Genomic DNA, 21090 nt, shown 5'->3' on the forward strand with positions numbered 1-21090 from the left:
GCCAACCCATATTTAAGGGATAACTTATAGAAAGAGAGTTAGAATAGCACAATCTTCCTTCATTCTATAAATATGCTGTTCAAATGCTTCCTTTTTTTTGCCATACAGTAAACTTCCATGAGTCCGTGTAATTTGCATTACAATGGACAGTGATCAAATGTGTCCAGAACATAGAGAAATTATGCACCCTACCCCTAAATCTTAATGGAACCATGCAGGTCCCTCCCATCCCAATGAGGCTAACTCCTTACCTAGATTGTAAGCTCTTTGGGGCAGGGGAGCACTTAGCGCAATGGAGTCCTGGTCTAAGAGTGAGGCTCCTAGGTGCTACGGTACCACAAATAATGACTCTCTGTAACAGCTGGTTTTTAGCTTTTAAATAGCTGAAATATTGCTTTTCTAATTCTTTCCAGCCTGTGCACGTGTCAAAGGCTGTGTGAAGTCAGAGGGAGCGAAGGGCATGCAGCACCTTCCAGGATCCAGACCCATGGTGCTGACACCTAGGACACTGAATATCCTGTGTTTCTCGATGGGTATGTTTTTTGCATTTTGTTTTGTGTTTTTTCATATTCTATTACTAGGCTTATCCAAAGACTTTTGTTTAAATAGTATTACTGTATCCGCTGTGGTGATGTGGAACGGTTGCATTGCCACACCTAATGAGATCCGTTTTCTCACGTCCCCAGTTAGGGGGGCCACCGGCGGTACAGAAAACTGGGACATCCGGGATGATCCTGAATGCTTAAACTGGCCAGCTGGCAGTGTGCACTGAGGACCCTCCAGGGCAGCTCCCTCAAAAAAAAAAGGATGATCCCTGGCAGGTAGCAACCCTGGTATCGTGGCTATCTGTGCACAAGAAAAATACTGGCTGTGAGTAACTTAGGATATACTGACATCTAGTGGCTTTGTTAGCAAGAGTGAAAACATAAAACAAGAAATGGCTTGTGTTTTCTATCATTTTCTTCCTAAAGGTATGTTGTAAGTACAATAGTAAAAAATGTTAGCATTTTAGAAAACCCCTGCATTGCTGGAGAGAAGAAAAAGCAGCAGTCCTTGCCCAAGATTTTTTCAAGTTTGTCAACTTTTTCAAATCCTAATATAGAGAAGTGTATATGCATACCTATTGTTTTACCCTCTGTTATTTAGTGTAATCACTTCTGGTGAATGTGCCTGAGTTTGAGGGAGTTCTAAGCTGGACTCGGCGCAATGGTAAAAAATAAAAAAAGTGGATAAACAAACCTAAATCCCATATTCTTCACATGACAAATGGGTAAGCTCATGTTAGCCTCGAGTACCCTACTGGCTTAGTGTGGCCACTGAACATGACATGCTCTACCAATGAAGCAGCAGAGGTAAGTGGCAGTGTTCCTTTGGTTGTCCTTCTTGGTATTCAGACAGTGGAATGTTGGGATGAAGGCAGATCAGTATTAGCTGGACTATTCCCTATGTACGGTAGAAACTGGAGACAGTAAATGGAAAGGAAGTTGTTAAAATGTCTAGATATGTCCATTGTGCTAGTTTTATGAATGCTTTATGTTAATATTTTGTTTGCAGCATTGTTGTAGCCATGTTGGGCCCAGGATATGAGAGAGACAAGATGGGTCAAGTAATATCTTTTAGTGGACCAACTTCTGTTGATGAAGGAGACAAGCGTTCCAGATCTACAGAGCCCAACATCAATATCAGATGGTACAGACATGCAGTTAGGAAATCCAGTTCCGCCCTTGGACACTGAAACTCCATAAAGAGCAAAGTTCTGTTAAATCTCATGTAACTTTGATTGTTTTGAATTAAATATTAATTGCCATCTCAAGGTCAAAGGAAGCAATTAAAACTGGTTGTTTGCAAAGGAAGCCATCAGTTAAGGTTTAATGTGTTTGGCCCAAGTTGAACTTCAAAATGGAATATTTAAAAGATTATTTAAAATGGATACCATATTTGAATGACAGCATTGCACATACTGACCTGAGCTCACAGGAAGCCTCATCAAACTTATCCATAGATTAATAGATTCCAAGAGGGACCATAGTTATAATCGAATCTGACCTCCCGTATACTACAGGCCCTAGAACTACCCCACAATAATTCCTAGAGTAGAGCTTTCAGAAAAACATCTGATTTTTAACTTCCATTAAATCAATGGAAAAAAGCCTCCTGAACCCAATGAGAGCTGGACTAACTGCAGAATTGTTGAGTGAAGCCTAAAACTTTGGACATGTAAACTTTATACTGCAAAAATACCTTTTTTTAAAAATTGTCTTTGATAGCTGTGAGAAATTATTCTGATCTGAGTCTGAATCTCTGAATTAGACACTGAACTAGAAGATATTTGGCAGTATGTAATGGATCCAGTGCATATTGGTCCCCTTAGGCCAGGCCACAGGTACATTGGCATAACAGAGTGGAGGAAATATACATCCCCACTGCTGTGCTATTCCTTTTGTGAGGATAAATATATTCCTATGGTGTGAGTCACCAGATGGTGGAATTACATAGTCTTACACATTTTCTTTCTCGGTGTTTGAGCAAGTTTTTAGTCTTGGAAGAAATGCTGTGTTGTTTTTCTGATGCAGATTCTTCGGAAGAGCTGTGACAACTTGCAGTAAGGGAATTTGCTCTTTGCCTCAATCACTCATCTAGATTCAGTTCTTGAGGCACAGCTCCCCGGAAACCAAGCACCAGCGCTTGGGCTGAGATCCCTGAAAGAGGGAATTGCCTGAGTGCTGTTGATGACCCCCTCTGCTCAGGGACTGATATTTGTGTAAATCAAACAAGTTACACTAAGAAAATGCACAGACCATGTCACGGATTTCTCCAGTAGGAAGTTGATCTACAAGGGCTCAACATCAGTTACTGCTTGGCAGAGGGATGATGCTCTGATTTTAGTCTCCTGAATGGTCAGTCTGGCATCTTCATTCATGAACATTACATTTAAAAAAAAACCTCTTTCACTGTTGATCTCACAGCACAAGCTACTGAGAGTAGGAAAGAAACACAGTATGGGGCTGTTGAGTATTGATTTTATTGTCTAAGATGTTTCTGGGGGCCTAGAATGGAGATAATGTGCATTCTCTCACTTGTCAGCCTTTTCACTCCCCATCTCCTCTGAGAGGTTTAGGAACAGCTCTCCATTCCATATGGGTGGGGAGGTGATCACATGTGGAGGGCAGGGCATCCTGCTTCCTCACGGCTATTTATTTTTCATGGAGTGCCAAGAACTAGCTGATTTCTGAGGATGTTGTTGTTGCTAACTTGTTTCACCCTCTTCTTCCCTCCCAAAGGTGCGTTTCAATGTGAGAAATCTGAAGCACCTATGCTAAAATATTGTATAATGCACCAAATCCACTTTGTGCCTATGGGACAATCAGGAAATCTTCTATGATAGCCACTCCATAAAACTCCTTACCTTAAGCCCGTTGTTACTGGTGGAGAAAGAAATCCCTGGATAATTGTACTGGAAAATACCTGCTTTGCACAAATACTCCAGACTGCTTCTAGTCACTACCCAAAAACTATAGAACCCTTTCTCCACTCAAATATTAACTGCTAGCAGCTACATAGCAATTTAGTGTACCTATGTACTTTGAATTGAAGGCCATAAAGAAATTTCAGTAGTTTATATAGATGATTAGTAATACTTAGTACTCAACTCCATCAATGGGTTTTATGAACATAAATTAATGCTTACAACACCAAGTGTTTCCCCCATGTTCAGACACTTACCATGTCACCCTCTGACACTATGTCACAGCAAGATTAGAGCTCAGCAGTACCTGGCTGCAAGCCTATCTTCAGATCATGCCTCTCTACAGGCATTCTTGCCACATGTAACTTAATATGCCATTTTAGTCGCAGTATTCTAGAATGGAATGTGTGCATCCAAATTGTTTTTAAGCTTTGATTTGTACACCTAGTTTTGGTCTCACTCTTTTCCAATTTTTCTGACCCAGCTGTGCAATACTGCATGTGCCTGGATTCACATTTAAAAATTAGGCTTGATGGCATTCTGCACCAAAAAATAAAAATTCTGCAGACAATATTTTAAAATTCTGCAAATTGTATTTGTCAACTAAATAGGGAGACTCCAGCATGGCATTGGGCTGCACAGAGGGAGATCACTCTGCAGCTCCCCCCACCCCACAGCACATGGACTCAGTGGTGAGGCTGCACCCAACCCTAATACAGTGTAAGGACCAGGCCTGCCCCAGAAACATCCCATGGCCCTGCCCCTCTGTGCCAGGTGCACCAGGTGTGGGCAGGCAGGCTCAGCAAGGCAGAATCAAAGTGTGAAGGGACTTAGAGGTGTGGGTTGAGAGGTTTCTATATGGGGCAATCTGGGTGCGGGTGGCTCAGTGAGGGATCTGGCTCTGGGGGGGGGAGGGAATCTGAATGCACAGGAGCTTGTTGTGGGGGGTTCTGGGTGCAATGGTAATGGGACTCTGCATGGGAGTCCAGGTGAAGGTGGTTGGGGATCTGTGGGGGCAGGGGTCTGGGTATGGGGCATAGAGCTCGGCGGGGGTCTAGGTGTGGGGGCCTCAGTGGGGAGTGTAGCTCGGTACAGTGGGGATCTGCATGTGGATGACTCAGGGTGGTCCGGGGGAGTGGGGCTTACTGGGGGGCTTCTGGTTGTGGGGGGGGGGTGAGGCTCAGTGGGAGGGTCTGGGTATGAGGGGGTCTGGATACATGGGGGTTGGGTGGATGGGGAGCAGCTCCTCCTGCAGCAGAGGAGCGATGGCTGCAAGAAGCGCAGTGTGGGGGAGGGAGGAAGAGTTTGCAGAGCTTCCTACAGCTGGGGGAGAAATCTGGGGGTGGGTCTGACATGGCCCCGGATGTTGTGCAGGAGAAGAGGCAGTCCTGTCATCCCCAGCCCAGCCAGGACTAGCAGCTGAGCCTGGCGCAGGGTAGGCACCACCAGCTGGGTCTTCCTGCCCCCTGACCCACAGTGATTTACTTCTCTGACGGCTGCCCTGGGCACCCGAAACATACTGCTGAGGTGGTTTGAATGACTACTCTTGTGACTACCCTTTGCTTCCCTGTCAGAAAGTCATTTTTCTGCTGGGAAGTAAAAAAAAATCTGTGGGGGACATCAATTCTGTGCATGTGCAGTGGCACAGAATTCCCCCAGGAGTAAAAAATGCATGCCACACATAATTCCTTGCACCTCACCTCTCATATGCACTTTGGTGTGAAAATGCTGGCTTGGAGTTGCACAAATGGTCTGCACCATTTTGAATGTTTAGTCCACTGATTCTGATATGTGCCATGTCATAGTGTTTTGTTAATCTCTGCAATTGCGTATGCCAAAGAGAGAAAAGGTGAAGCCAAATTCTACATCATTCTTGGAAGTGGCTGTAATGCCCCCAGGTGCATACACATATCGCGAGTGAGGGAAGCCTAACCTGTTAGAGGCAGAAATTATATATGTGGTGGTGAGGCTTTGCATAGGGGCCATTGTTTGGTAAGGGCAGCCACACGTGCATGGCCATAAACATATGGACAGTGCCCCTGAGATCTTGATCATGTTCAATTTGCTTCTCTTGACAGTAAGTCATAGAAGTACCTGCAGAGCACAGACTCTGTGACTTCTCTCAGCAGGCAGAAGCCAGAAAGACAGCTTTTACCCTTTGCTCCTGGTACTTGTTTCAGTTTCTTTAGTGTGCACATATCACCAGAATTTGGCCTGCCATTTTGAATGCACATGTTAAACAGGAAACTGACAAATGATGGTGACCAAGTTTTCTAGCCACAATTTTTCACAGTGCTCCAGAAATCAAACTACAAAGTTTGGAGAGAAAAAGGGACCTGCTCCTGGTCCCATTGAAATCACTACCGAAACTCTCATGGATTTTAATGTGAATGGGACTGGGCCCAAAGGCTGAGAGTCCCAAATATACTACTCTATTTTGCCATTACCCGTGTAGTAGAGAATATTATGCCTTTTGACCTGTGTGGTTAGTGAAATTCAGGATGTTGTGGGTTGTTCCAATTACGAGGAGAAATTGATGAGAGTTGGGTATTTCTTTGATGCAATCTTCTTCATTTACAAAGTCCTGTTTCCCTGAACACAGTAGGAATTAAACAGCAGGAGCCAGTTTCTTTGCTCACTGTCCCAAACCTGCCTTTCCAGCCAGCACTCTATTTCCCAAATTCTTTCTCTCTTAGCTTTCTCTAGGGTCACATTGCCAGCACTGCTGGTACTGCTTGCTGGCTGCCTCTCATTCACCCACATGCACCCTTACCCAGGCAATGCCCAGCTGAGTCCCTGCCTGTTTCATTAGGAAAGAGTAGAGCTGAATGCAGGTTAAGTTGAACTTATTAAACCCTGCAGACTATTCTGTCCATGGAGCTGAGTTGCTTCCATCCTAACTCCACCTGTACCTGTTCCCCTGCTGCCTCTCAGTAACGGCCCCACCAGGGAACATGGGTCATCTGACTCCAGTTCTACCGATCATGATACATTGCCAACATAGTTAAAATTCCTGAGTGGCCTTGGGTATGCCTTTGTTTTGGCTGGAGACGTGGGCCTGCGTTTGGAGCGGAGGCTGTTTAACTGTTGCAGCTGCCTGCTTACAATGGCTTCTTTACATTTATCCTGAATATAGGGTGGTGGTTATGCCTGACCTGTAATAACAAGGTTTGACCCAACCCTAACAATAGCTTGATTTCTGTGGGGTGTATGGCTGTGTTACTGATATAACTTTATTTTTTTTATGGAGGGCACCTTTAAATTTCTAGGGCGTCTACAGGAGCAGCTGCCATTTTGAAACTAAGTTGATACATCATGTGTTCTCTGCGCCCTGTACTCTCCCCTGGGATTTTAGTTTTATTCATTCTTGTTTTGTTGTTTCCCTTAATCTAAAACAAATCATTCAAGCTGGAAATATGGGGTCTCTCTGTGTGTATGAAAAATCATGAATGTTTTCATGTAACTGACACAAGAGAACCGACTGACATAGCTCCTGTTTAAATTATGCAGCCCCTGTGTTTTCTCATCCAAATTACTGCACACAGATTGGGCAGCCTGCAGAGAGAGGGGGAAGAGGCTGCATGCCAGGTAATAGGGGTGAGAATATAACAAAAAACTGTGGGACTGGCCCATCTGAGTGACTAGCCCATTTTCCACCTTCCCGTCTCCTGAGAATTACGAGCAAATGGCAAAAATGTCTCTTAAATTGAGGGCTTTAGTTACAGAGTAACACAGAGCTTCAGTCACTCAAAACACATTCTCGCTTTACATTTTGAAAAAGTTCTATTGCTAACTTGACAACACGTCTTGCTGAAAATAATAAGACTGTAAACCCAGCCCTGCTTTCGTTGAAGTCAGAGAGGGAGTTTTGCCATTGACTTCAACAGGAGCAAGATGTAACTCTATATGTTGTCATGTCATTAGTAATATGACTTTCGGTGTTGCTGCTTTCTGGGAATTTTAGGAAATCTCACTGTTGCAGTATAAATATAACATGAATGGGTCCATGAGATACTGAAGCTAGTGCTGTGAATACGACAGATTGCCAGCTACTCAAATAACTGACTGGAGATTTGCCCATCACTGTTGCAAATACTCCATAGCAGAAAGAAACACATTTTGCAATAAAACCCAGGGTGAGAACAGTCTGTCTGAAATGCGACAGTAATACCTAGCTCTTATACAGCGTGTGTCATCAGTAGAACTCAAAGGAGGGCAACATGATTATCCTCTTTTTGCCAGTGGGGAAATTGAGGCACGGGGAGTGGGGCAGTGACTTGCCCAAAGTCACCCAGTAAGCCAGTGGGCGAGTCCCAGTCTGGCGCTTTTCCAATAGGCAGCACTGCCTCCATATGTACAGTGCAATGATTTCAGATTTGCCATGAGAACAATGGGCAACTGATAGGATTCTTGACTAGACTGCACACCTTTTGGATGCAAGTTCTTCCACGTCAGAAAAGATGGATTTGCCACCCAGTAGAGGTATGGATATCTTGTAGTCTTTGCAGTGTTTGCACATTTACAAACAAATGTATTTATGTGTACTGGCAAGTTATATTTGCAGTGTACACATGTTATAGGGCAAGATTCCGATTTCACTTATATTGGTGTAAATCTGGAGTAACTCCATTGTAATTAAAGGTCTGTACACAATGAATATATAAATCAGTTCTCCAATTGTTGGCACACCTTTATTACAACATGATATTAATGACGCTTCCTATTCACCTTTAGCTGATAATAGCAATCTCTCTTGCTCAGACTTAGTTGCAGATGGGCGAATCTGTTATTATTATGTGTGTCTTGAAAGTTCCCAGAGGCCAGACCCCCATTGTGTGCTGTAAAAACAAAATAAACAAAAAAACAAAATAAAAGCTTTATCCTGAAGAGTTTACAGCCTAAGTCTAAGATGACAAGACAACAAGTGGAAGCATTTCTAACATGTCCCTTTCTTGGGGTGGGGTGGACAGGAGTAGGCATTGCTGAAACCTATGCACAGCTTGCTTACATCCAGGACAAGTTCTAAATCAGTGTTCTTAATTTGCAGCCCGCGGGCCACTTGAGGCCCAATCAGCACAGAGCTGCGGCCCATGTGACATCCTCGGGGCCATACAGGTAGTATTGGACGCGGCCCACAATGGTAAATAGGTTGAGAACCGCTGTTCTACATAACCAACACAGACAAAGCATTTTGAGCTGCTTCCTGGTTGCTCCTACATATCAGCCTATGCTCTGAGAGAGGTTCTTCTGAGGAGATCCCTACCAAGAAGGGCAGGGCACTTAAGAGACCAGAACCCATGTGAACACATCAGAGAGCATTCACTGGTGTCAACGGAGCTGTGCCTGTTCACACCAGGTCTGACCATTCAATGCACGTGGCCAGGCCACTGTACTTGGAAGTGCTTCAGCCCAAGTGCAATACTTCATACACGGTTTTGGAATTCATGTAAACCCCTTTTCTCTAGTGGCAAGGAGCCACCTAGATGAGTGTAATCCAAAAATAAGTGTTGTAGATTATAAATAGCTCCTGCAGACACAAGGAACATATTCCAGATAAACATTTTGGAAGCATTGCCTGAAAGGCGGGTGAGTAAACAGAGGCAGTTTAGGCCAACTTTAACTAAGTGCCAAGACATGCATTGCTAGCTTTATTCGAGTTTCTTCCGCTGCTCAGTAAAATGAGTTGCAATCATGATTGTTCCAGTGCTCACTCCTTCATTATATGTAGGTAGTTTTACAAAGGGAAATGCTGACTGAACTTTTGTGGGGTTTGTTTATACAGCGGTTCCTGGGGAAAAAAATCTTTCTTCTCGGCATTTAAATCATTCCCACCCGTTTGGGAGGAAAGAGGAGATTTGGTTTTCTGGTTTTTGTCTGTATTTTTCACCTTTCTTTCTTAAATCGCAGCCTTGGAAAAGGTGAAAGATCAGACATGTAGTGTTTGCTGGCTGCCAGGGACAGGTAGCATGTGCAGGGCCATTTAGTTTAAGTTCTGTGCCTCCATTTTGGTGGTTCTTTTAGGACTCTAACAGAGGTAATGAATAAAAGACCTTTAAATAGCAGGTTGAAATGTTCATTGCTATCTATCTAAGATGCTTATGGCCCCTGTAGCAGGCTGGGGCCTGCCCCTTTAAGGACTGGGGAGCCTCAGGCCAACCTGCCCTTTTCAATTTATCAGACCCATCTGAGAAGGCGGGGAGGGGGGATGGGGGCAGTGTTCTCTATCAATGGCTGAAAAGCCCTAGTTGAAAGGGGTTGTGGTAGAGAGGTTGGTTTCTCTGTGACTAGCCTAGCAGAGGAGGAAAGAGTGAAAGGTCTCTAGCAGCCTGTACTGATTGTAAATGTTATGTTTGTTTCAGTTATTAAAACGGTGCCGTGGAACAAGGGCCTGAAAGACTCAGAAGGTGGCAGTGAGTCCTTCCTGGGAAGAAGAGGAAAATGTGAGCAGGTGATTGGCCCTGGGATTGAAGGGGAAAATGAGACTGTGGCTAGGCTGAAGCCAGAGTGGGTAAAGTGTTGCTGCTATAGTCCCCGTTACCATAGTACCTGACCACCTTAAAGTTTTTAATGTATCTATGTATGTAGGGAAGTGCTATTATTCCCACTTTATAATTGGGGAGTTGCGGCACAGAGATGAAGTGACTTGCCAGTGACCCACAGTTTGTGAAGGAGCGGGACATTGAATCTAGATTTCTCAAATCCCAGGCTAGTGCCCTAGCCAGTGGTTCCCAAATGGGTTTGGGAGGTTTGTGAAATGTTACAGGGGTTCTTGTGGGGGGTGAGGGAAATCCCTAATGACGGACAGAGCTGTCCCTAGGGACTCTGGGAAGCACGAGGCCAGCAGCCTGGAGCCCCTGAACTTCCAAGAGCTAAGCAGATCAAAGCAAGCATATCTATCACACTGAGGAGATTTAAACTTCAAGACTCCTTGTAAGAAATGGAAAGGGAGGTGGATATTTTTTGCTGTTTTTAAAATTAAATAGGCAGCTAGTATTGTTTTTAAAATTATTATGAAGAACAAGTTTAAGGTTTGTTGTAACGTGTGTTGTTTGCCTGGACTGCTCAAGACCTGAATGCTTGTGTAGGAGGAACTCTTTAAGTTGGCTTCTTAAATACCTTCATGCAGTTTCACATCTGATACTCCTTGATGAAACATAGGAGCCTTGTCTTATAACAGGTTTATTCAAAGTGATACAAGCTACGAAAGTGCGATCTTGGAAGAGTTTTGCCATTTTCATACTGTAATAAAAATACTGTAATGATAAATAATAATTAAGAATAGTGTGTAATAAGCATGTCATTAAAACAAATTTTATATTTCCAAGATCACTGCTTGCATAATTTATACTCAGGTAAAGGAGAAAATCCCTAGAACTATTCATTTTTAGGAAGGAGTTCGCGAGACTTGACATTTTAGTGAAAGTGGTTCACAGGTTGTTAAAGTTTGGGAACCACTGTTCTAGACCCTCCTTGCTGCAACATTGGGCTTGAGTCTCCATTGCCCTGCATCTCATGCTGGCATTTAGAGTAGTGCAAAGTAGCTGTAAAATGCTACTAAATCACAGGAGTAGTACCATGTCTACAGTACCACTTCTGTCGGCAAAACTTATGTCACTCAGGGGTGTGGAAAAAAACACATCCCTGAGTGACGTAAATTTTGCCAGCATAAGTAGTATTGTGCACAGTGCTACGTCGGCAGGAGAGCTTCTCCCACTGACAGCTATTGCCGCTCGTTGAGGTGGTTTTATTACGTTGACGGGAAGCTCTCTCCCATCTGCAGAGAGCGGCTATACGAGCAATCTTATAGCGGCGCAGCTGCATCAGTACAACGGTGCCACCACTGAGAGCGTGTTAGTGTACACATGGCCTCGTGCTTGCCTGCTGTGAGGTAAGTGAGGGTTAGAGGTAAGGGGTAGTAGAGAATTGGACCCAATTCACGAAGTGAGAGGATTGCTTTATTTCTGCTACTGTGTTGTCCACAAACAGATCGTTATTTGTAGAGTTGGCTAGCTTTGATAAATCAATAAGCTCTAACCAGACCTCGGAGCTCTATCACAATAACTTCACATTCATACCAATTAAAATAACAATGGCTACAGCCTTAATACACAGCCAGGTGCTACAGTCCAATTCCAATCAGCAATGAATCCCCCTCCCCCGACCCCACACAAACCCTGTTTTCTCTCTCTCCCTGCAACTAGCTCCATCTGAAATGCCTGAGGAAACGTGGGCAGGCAGGGAAGAGTCACGGGGTCTGTAACTGGTATTCAGCCTTGGGTGGGATCTCAGTGTTGCCCATTGTCTGGTATGCTTGGTAGGCCAGAATCAGTAAAGCTGACATAGGCTACAAGGAGCTTAAAATCACATCTCTGCAGTGGATGGGCTGTGTGTGAAATGGCCCAAGTGAGGCCGGCTGGTGAGACTGTTTGAATTTCTGAGCATGGCAGGGCTTTAATTCCCATTGGATCTCCACAGACTCGTTCATTGGCAGGAGCCACTGAGAGAAGGTGTTCAATCAGCAGCTGCTCCGTCTGCCCTGGCCACCCTGACAATACCAGTTCACTGATGCCCCTTTTTTGCTCCCCCTGCCCAGCAAAGGGGCGGTGGGGACGCTAGCTACTGCGATAGCCTCATTCCTTGGCAGATAGGCACCTAGGCTTAGCCTGGCATAATACCGTGTAAACTTTGCAACAAATCTGTCCTGGATGTAACGAAACCTTGTAAAACCCAAGTATCCATATAAATTCTATCACAGACTAAGGGATGATAGTAATTGGTCCCTTTATTATCCTCTTTGTGAGCTTGATGCTAGAGGGTAACATCCCAGACTCCTACCATCAAGGCAGTATGTTACATTACCCACAATGGACAAACAGGAGGTCAGACTAGATAATCTAATGGTCCCTTCTGACCTACAAAAGTTTGTCCCAAACCTATGAAAGTCACGGGAGCTCAGGTGCCAGTCTTTAACAAATCACTTCAGCTGGCAAAAGAAACGATTATAATACGAATTGCACACACAGTGGGAATGGGGAACAGAAACACAGTCCTTCAGTTTCAGATCCACAGCCCTCAACCACTTGAACTCAAGGGGAAATCCTTTAGCTGATATTAATGATAGGACGTATACGGCATCTGTGGGGCAGCTGCTAAAAGGTAACATCAGACTAGTACATACAAAGACCATACATTCAATGGTGACTATTTTAGGAAGGGTTGGAGGTGATGGGGATCAAGCCCAGCGTAATATGCATAGTGTATGACTAGTCTTCATGCAAACAAGTAAATCTAATCCCCCCCCAAATCTTTATTTTATTCACACACAGCACCAATAATCTCTTACTGTAAGACTGGCTGATTGTGAGGCCACAGCGACAGATGGGGATATCACAAACTGGAGATTATGGCACTTTAGCATGAACTCAGAGCAGATGGAAATTGACATCTATGAGGGGAAAGGTCCTTCTCAAAGGTAAGATTTATTTTTTCTATTTATCTTAACTTGTACTTTGATAAATTGTCTAATGTTTTTTTTCTTCACATATTGATATGAGAAAAATCTTTTCCCAACGTGCACAGTTTGCTTCCTGCCTAATCTCAAACTTTGAAGTTGTTTTATGCACCATTGATTGTTTCAGATCAACATTTTCCAGGTTAATCCCCCCCCCCCCTTTTTTAAACCTGTCATTAGTTTTCCATTTCTTCAAATCCCCCAAACCACTGTTTTAAGTTTTCTGAACCTCAATTGTGCATTTCAGGGAATTCTGGCTAGAAAGAAAACAATGTTCCTCCTAAAGTAGAGATCATTGGCTACAGTAAATAACTTGTGCTTTTAAAAGTTTAAGTACACAAACTACTTTTGCTACTGAATCTACAGTGTGACAGAGAAGATTCAGCTTTCCAGAATGACCATGATCATAACTTGATAGTAACTAATTTTCAGATGATTTGTAACTGATTTTTATTTGCAGTGGTCACTCCTTACAGGAAAAATAGCCTTTTATCTTTTGACAAAAATGTCCTGGCTTTCATGGAAGGGACTGTTTAAATGAGGTAGTTTAAGTCACTTGCCTTCTGACCCCTTTCTTTGACATTTGATTGAGTGCTGGGGGTGTTTTTGCAAAGAGTGAAGAGTAAATAAATAAGGAGTAATTGAGCTGTCACATGTTGTAGAATTAGGGCCATAGCCTGCTGTTGTCCTGGTACCATACGCCATTAAATTAGAGTCATTGGGGAGAATTTGGCCCATCTCTCTGACGAGTTGCATGTGTTTCACTGAAGATTAGAATGGATAAACTCCAGGAACAGCTGTCTCATTCAGAATACAAATGGGGGTGGGGATAGTTTATGTATTAAGCTGGAAAGGCAGCATGCAGTCTGGAGTAATTAAACTGTTTGGAGATGAAGAGGGATAAACATTACTATTATTCCCTTGCTAGTGAATATATTGCATATTTAGGGTTTAGGTCAGACTGCTATTATAAGCTCATGTTTTTAGATGCTTAGAACTTTTTGAACAAATCTAATTTTCAGTTTAAATGCCCTGTGTTTATTTTCAGTCTCTAGGGTTAGGCTTGTTACATTTGGGTTAAATCTTTGTCCATTTTTATGTGCAGATGGAAAACAAGTTTCTGTCAATAGATGTAGAGACTTCTTATGGCGCTTGTCTTGCCAAAGAAGGCAGGTGCAGCCAGGCCTGATGATTGGGATGACTCTGGCCCCACTCCACAGAGAGAATTAGTATCCTAAACCCCAAACCCTGCCTAGCATGCTGGCTCTTGCGTCAACCCCATTGTTAGGCATCTGTCTCTCCCCATGCATTATACAGGTAGCCTAGGTGCCTGACTCAGGGTTTGTGGATCCCATTGTTCCAGTGATTTTTCTAGGTGCCTAGAAGTTAGGCATTGTGATGCTTAGTGTTGCAACGTGCAAGTCCCTCTGTGGATCTAGGCCTTTCTCCATTCACATGCAGTGGAGAGTGTGGTCCCCTCAAACTGCAGTGCACAGCTAGAATTCCTCCTTGGGCTCCCAACCCTTCTCAGCAGCCCCCACCCAAAACAGAGAGTGGTTCGAAGCGACAATCTGGCCATAATATTGCTGCTGGTTACATAGGTGTGGCTTAGTGCTGCCTTTCACAGTGGAGTTATGTAGTGATTATGGTTACCAACTTTCTAATGGCACAAAACCGAACACCCTTTCCCCGAGGCCCCGCCCCCACTCGCTCCATCCCCGCTCCCTCTGTTGCTCGCTCTCCCCCACCCTCACCTACTTTCACTGGGCTGGGGCAGGGTGTTGGGGGAGGAGGGGGGAGGGTGTGGGCCCCAGGAGGAAGTTTGGGTGCAGGAGGGTGCTGGGGCAGGGGTTCGGGGTGCAGGGGCCGGTGGCGCTTACTATGGCTCCCAGAAAGCGACCACCAGGTCCCTGCAGCCTCTAGACACATGGGCAGCCAGGGAGGCTCTACCCGCTGCCCTTGCATAGCCCCCACAGTTCCCATTGGTGGCAGTTCTCGACCAATGGGAGCTGCGGAGCTGGCCCTGGGGGTGGGGACAGCGCGCGGAGCCTCCCTGGCTGCCCATGCATCTAGGGGCTGCAGGGACCTGGTGGCTGCTTCTGGGAGCCGTGCAGAGCTAGGGCAGGCAGGGAGCTTGCCTTAGCCCTGGGCCCCTGCTGCGCCGCTGATCGGACTTTTAATGGCCTGGTCAGCAGTGCCACTCGGAGCCACCAGGGCTCCTTTTCAACCGGGCGTTCCAGTCAAAAACCGGATGCCTGGCAACCCTAGAGATGCAAGTTTTTGACTATGCAACTCCGGAAGAACACATGAAATCAGCACAATAGTGTGTTAATCTCCTTTTTCCCGGTAAAACAGGGACAAGTAAGAAATTAAAATTTGTACATTGAACATGACTGTGTTGTCATCTTGCATTCGAACACTGAAATACCTGTGAGCTGCTGCTCCTCAACCCCCGCCGAGCTTCAGGGTCTTGTTCATTTATTAGGCCCACATTTTCCAAAGTAACTAAGGGCCAGATTTTTAAAAGTATTTAGGTCCTGGGTGCCTAATTTCTGGGTGGGTAACTTGACACCTTCAAGGGGCCCAGATTTTCTGAAGACCTACCCTCTGAAAACCGGGTCCTTTTAAGGTGTCTCAAATTGGGGGCCCAGAATCATTAGTCACTTTAGAAAAATTTTAAGCCTAATGACTGTGATGTGCCGGAAGATGCACAAATGAAAATCAATGGATATGTGTAAAATATTTTGCCTGGGTTGGCAGGTTTTTATCAAAAGCATTCTTTAAGGATGAATATATTGGAAATATATTTAGCCTCCCAAACGACACCACTGCAGTCATGAATAACTAACTCCCTGGGTCTGTCTTGAGGTGTGCCCTCCTTTAGAGTGTTCACAATAAAAACTTGGATTAGGTCACATATTTGCCTCCCATCGTGTAATGTAAAAACAAGTGGATAGCATGTTTTTAAAGTTAAAATGCGATTGAAGGGAAACCTCCAAAGTAGAGTGATACTGAGAGATAGCAGACACTGATATAGCGTGCACAGAAGATAGGTGACTCATGAAACCATTCAAGCCAAACTTTTGAAAAGTGGACACAGATGTTGTGTGCTTCAGTGTTAAAGTGCCTGTCTTGTATTGAGTGAACATTTGAGCCTAATTCTCATATCACTTATCTCTAAGATTTTTCCATATTCCCAATAGTCCATTTAACTTGCCATTGCTATTTCTAGCTCAGAAATTCTTCAGTAGAATAAACTATGCATGAGCCTTATTTACAACGGACATAACACATATTTGTAACCACTCCCCCTAATCAATGTGTTGCTCTCCTGTAACAAGGGTTGTTGTCCAATCAAGGAGCAGAAAATACACCACAGGACCACACACTGCAAATAATGAATAATTGAAGGGACTGTTAATAGTATTACCATAAGCACCTAGAGGCCACAACTGAGAACAGGGCTCTATTATGCGATGCAAATAGAAATACCGCTGGCCCTGGAAAGCATAGTTTAAATAAACAAGGTGGACCAAAGGTACAGATGTTACAGAGATTAAGTGAGTTGCCCAAGGTCACACTGGAAATCTGACAGAATGGGGAACTGAATCCAGGCCTCCTATGCCTTTGGGCACGTCTTTGCTACCCGCCGATCCGGCGGGTAGCAATCGATCTATTGGGGATTGATTTATCGCGTCTAGTGAAGACGTGATAAAATCGATCCCTGATCGCTCTGCCGTCGACTCCGGAAATCCACCGCGGCAAGAGGTGGAAGCGGAGTCGACGGCAGAGCAGCAGCGGTCGACTCGCCACTGTCCTCACAGCCTGGTAAGTTGACCTAAAATACGCAACTTCAGCTACACTATTCACGTAGCTGAAGTTGCGTATCTTAGGTTGACCCCTCCCCCCATAGTGTAGACCTAGCCTTAGTCACAAGTACATCTTTCTTGCAGTTTTCAAACACATTGATTAATGGTGTATTGCTCTGTGAACACTGAGTTCATGCACAGAAATCAAAATTGGTTTGTGAATTATTTACAAACCAAAAAAAGGCCAAGCTGCCAAATTCCTGGTTTGATGCTGACTATTCAGTAAGCTCTCTTCTAGATTCCAGGCCTTATGCTCTACTCATGGAACCACACGGAGTAAGGCTCCTGAGATCCATGCCAGTATATGGGTGGCAGAAATACTCCTTCCTGATTAAAACTGTATCAGTCATTTCTGTCCCATGCATGTGAGCAAGAATCTCCAGGGTTGCATTTTCTTTTGCATATAAAACTACATGCCAAAGTGATGGTTACTCTAGCAATGATACAACTGGACGGAATGGTTTGAAAACTGCACAGCTCCTCACAGAGACCTTGTTCTAATAATTGTAAGGATTAAATCAAAGGGGACTGTTTTGTTTTACTGTTTCTAAATTTAGAATGATGACCAAAGCCTTGTCGAAGAGGCCAGGACTGACAAGAAGCACATGCACACCTCAGAGGCCATTGGTGACTGATAGCCAGTATACCGTGAAAGATTTCACATTCTTCAGCTCTAATCTCTTATAACAAAATGAAACCCAAAACTAACCTGAGAGAAAATGTCTGCTCTTTTTAGTGTCCTCTCATGTGCCATATATGTTGTTATGTATGTTTTTGGTGGATTAGAGCTACTGTTTACTTATTTTCTGCTTGGTCAGCAGTGCTATTGTTTTAGTGGACATTTTCAAACGCCATTTGTTTTTGTTAGTAATCTAAGATGAGCTCTGTAAGTATTTGTGAAAGGGAGAAAGCAGTCTTATGTATTTCCTTTCAGTAGCTGTGACGGACTTTAGAAGCAAAGCATGATGTTGTCCATTGTATAGATGTTTCTGAAGTATCTTTTCCCGAAGTTACCTCTCCATCAGATGGGATAAAGCTACACAAATCTAATTGAATATACCTTCAACCAGTATTAAAGGATTTCTAATGAAAATGTCTGATAAAAGTTTAATGTTCCTTGTCCCTAAATTGGATTAAACTCCATAATAATGATAATGACAAGAGTGCCTTCCCCACTCTGCTTCTCTGCCTACTTGTTTTTATTAAATATCAATTTGTACAATAGCAACTAGAGGGCCCCTAGACAGGGATTGCATCCCACTGTACAAGGCAAGTAAAAGAAAAAGTTCTTTCCCCAAAGAGCTTGCTGTCTTGGTGTGTGAGAAATGAGATAGATGAAGTAAATAGATGGGTAGGGTAACTACTGTTCCCTGCCAGAAGTACTCCCCTCTCTGCTTCCTGTTCCCTTTTTGTAGCTCTGATCCCTCACCACCACCCCTCTATATCATTCTCTTTGCACCACCAACTTTTTAGCTTCTTTCCCCACCTCACTTCTGCTCTGTCATCCCCTCCCAATTGTTCCCCACTTCCTTCTGTCTCACTTCCTTTTCCTGCCCTCTCTGAATGCAATGAATTCACATCTGCTTCCACCAGGGCTGAATGTGGCCACCCATGTCAGTCTCACTCACCCCTTTGCTTTTCGTTCCTCAGTTTCTTTTCTCCTATTTCCCCCATTGCTTCTCTCTCCCCCCACACTCCTCCCTTCTGTTTTTCATCTCTATCCTTCCTCTTGCTGCTCTTCTGCTTATCCTCCCAACCGTTCTCCTTTTTTTTTAAATCCCATGTCGCCATCTCTGCCAGTTGTTCTTCTCTCCAGTCTTCTTTGCTCTGCCTTTCTCTTCCCCATTCCACTAGTCCTCTGCTTATTATTCCCTTCTCTGTCATCCACTAACTGATTAGGAAGAACTGCTTGCCCCCCCTCCGTAGACTAGTTATTGCATAATTATTCACTAGAGACGAAGGATTTCTTGCACCTTCTTCTCTAGCATCTGGTCCTGGCTGCTTTCAGAGATGGGATGCTGTACTAGATGGGCTATTAGTCTAAGGCTACGTCCTCACTACGGGGGAGGGAGGGTCGATTTAAGATACGCAAATTCAGCTACGCGAATAGCGTAGCTAAATTCGATGTATCGGAGTCGACTTACCCCGCTGTGAGGACGGCGGCGAATCAACCTCCGCGGCTCCCCCATCGACGGCGCTTACTCCTACCTCCGCTGGTGGAGTAGAAACAGGCAAGGTAAAAGACGAGACGCGATAATTCGATCCCCGAGAGATCGATTTCACCCGCCGATTCAGGTGGGTAGTGTAGACCTGCCCTGAAATAGCATGGTAATTCCCAAGTTACCCAACAGAGGGATAACTTAGATGTATAAACTTCAGGCCTTGGAATACTCCTTGGAACCATATGTTCAAATCTGAACAAATTACGTTAGTTCAACACCATGAAGTTTAGAGGCCTTTCTTATAAGAAAAGTAATATGCAAAAAGCAAAAAATGGCTTGCGCACCTTTAATGGATTCTTTGATATAGAAGGAAGACCTGAGAAATGTCTTCAAAAAACTTTTTCCTGTTTGTTTAAACATCAGGTCTGTTCTGCCCTGATTTCACTAGAAGGATTTAATGATAACTGGAGTACAGAGGAGTATGACCGCAAAGATACATGGTGCAAATGAAACCCAGATGAGAGCGGTGGTGATTTTTATTCAGACTGTTTAAAATTTGTTCTTTATTTAACATCTTTTTAATTCACACACATGGGAGACGATTGACAAGATGTCTCTGTTAAATATCAGCACACTCACTCTCTCAATAAAGGGCTAAGAAAGTGCACAATGCACATCTCTGAAACTTCCAGCGAGACTCCTAGCAAAACCAAGAAAGACCAGACTTGCTAGAAGTCTTGTTGGAAGTTTTGCTATTTCTAAGGTATGTGTGGGGGCAAGAGGCACCCTTTTTGTGCAGAGGAAGGAATACTTTAAAGTCATCTTTATAGATCATAATCACCCTTTATGATTTCAAATGTTTAGGGGCAGTACCCAGCACAATGGAGCTTTTACAATGGAGCTTTTAGGCACTAGCATAATAGTGTATTAACTCAAGGCGTGATGATCTCTTCAGAGATGTATTTCGGATGAGTCAGGGCTTGCCATGGTGTCCTTGCACATTACACTGCACCCTGCTGTGGTGCAATGTCCTAGACAGTTGTGCCCTCCTGCTCCAGATGTGGGCATAGGAAAGATTCTTTATTAATGTGCGGTTGATTAACCTTGTTTATGAAATACTCAAACTACTTGCGAAATCCAAGAAAAAACATGAATTTGTCTGATATTTAATCGATATTATCATTTGTAAAAACACATAGGGCAACAATGTTTGTATTCCTGCATAAACAACATCAAGAAAATTGTTAATATGCACCACGATTATGCTGAATTCCTCATCTCCTTTTGAGACTGCTCCAAAAGTTCATACGCAGCTTTATCAACTTTATACATACTTGAGTTGTGCAAGTCGAAACAAAACAAAGTTTGCCTCGATGCAAGGACAAGCATCCCTCACACCAAAAAGCACTTTATGCCTATTTATTGTATTAAAAAAACCAAACAAAAACCTCTAGATTATTCCTGCCTGGGGCAATCGGAGCACTTCAGTGTTTTCTTAACCAATGGCACACTTAACACTTTTAAAAATGTAACCCTTGTGCTCCTAATGGGCTTGGCTGCATGTCCATTTAAAAATGAGACAAAGCAAAGAGATCAAACAACATCTTTTATGTGTTAGCTGGTAATAAAATTACTAATTGGAAAAACAAAAAGGCCTGTGTTTGGATATTATCTAAACTTACTTAAACTTGTTTAGTTTTATATATCATGGTGATAACTAAAATCTTGCTCATACTGTATTTTTTAGGCCCTGATCTTGCAAAGATGTAATATACATGCTTAACTTCATATGTAAGTAAGTTTCCTTAAAGCCAATGGAACTACTCACATGTCAAATGAAGCAACGGGGCCTTTGCCAGAACGGGGCCTTTGTTGCTAGTTTTTACTAAAGATAAACAATATTGTTGATACCACAAAAATTCTTAAAACAATAACCTTGGCATAGGTACTGAATTACAGTGCCTACATATTACAAAAGTTACAGTAATGATTTACAAAAAACTATACATCCCACTTAGCCTATCTTTATAGAAAAAAATAAATAAATCTGAGACTTTCCCAAGGTGTGAAATTTGGAACTTA

This window comes from Malaclemys terrapin, chromosome 6 (assembly GCF_027887155.1).
Source record: "Malaclemys terrapin pileata isolate rMalTer1 chromosome 6, rMalTer1.hap1, whole genome shotgun sequence".
Taxonomy (NCBI): Eukaryota; Metazoa; Chordata; order Testudines; family Emydidae; genus Malaclemys; species Malaclemys terrapin.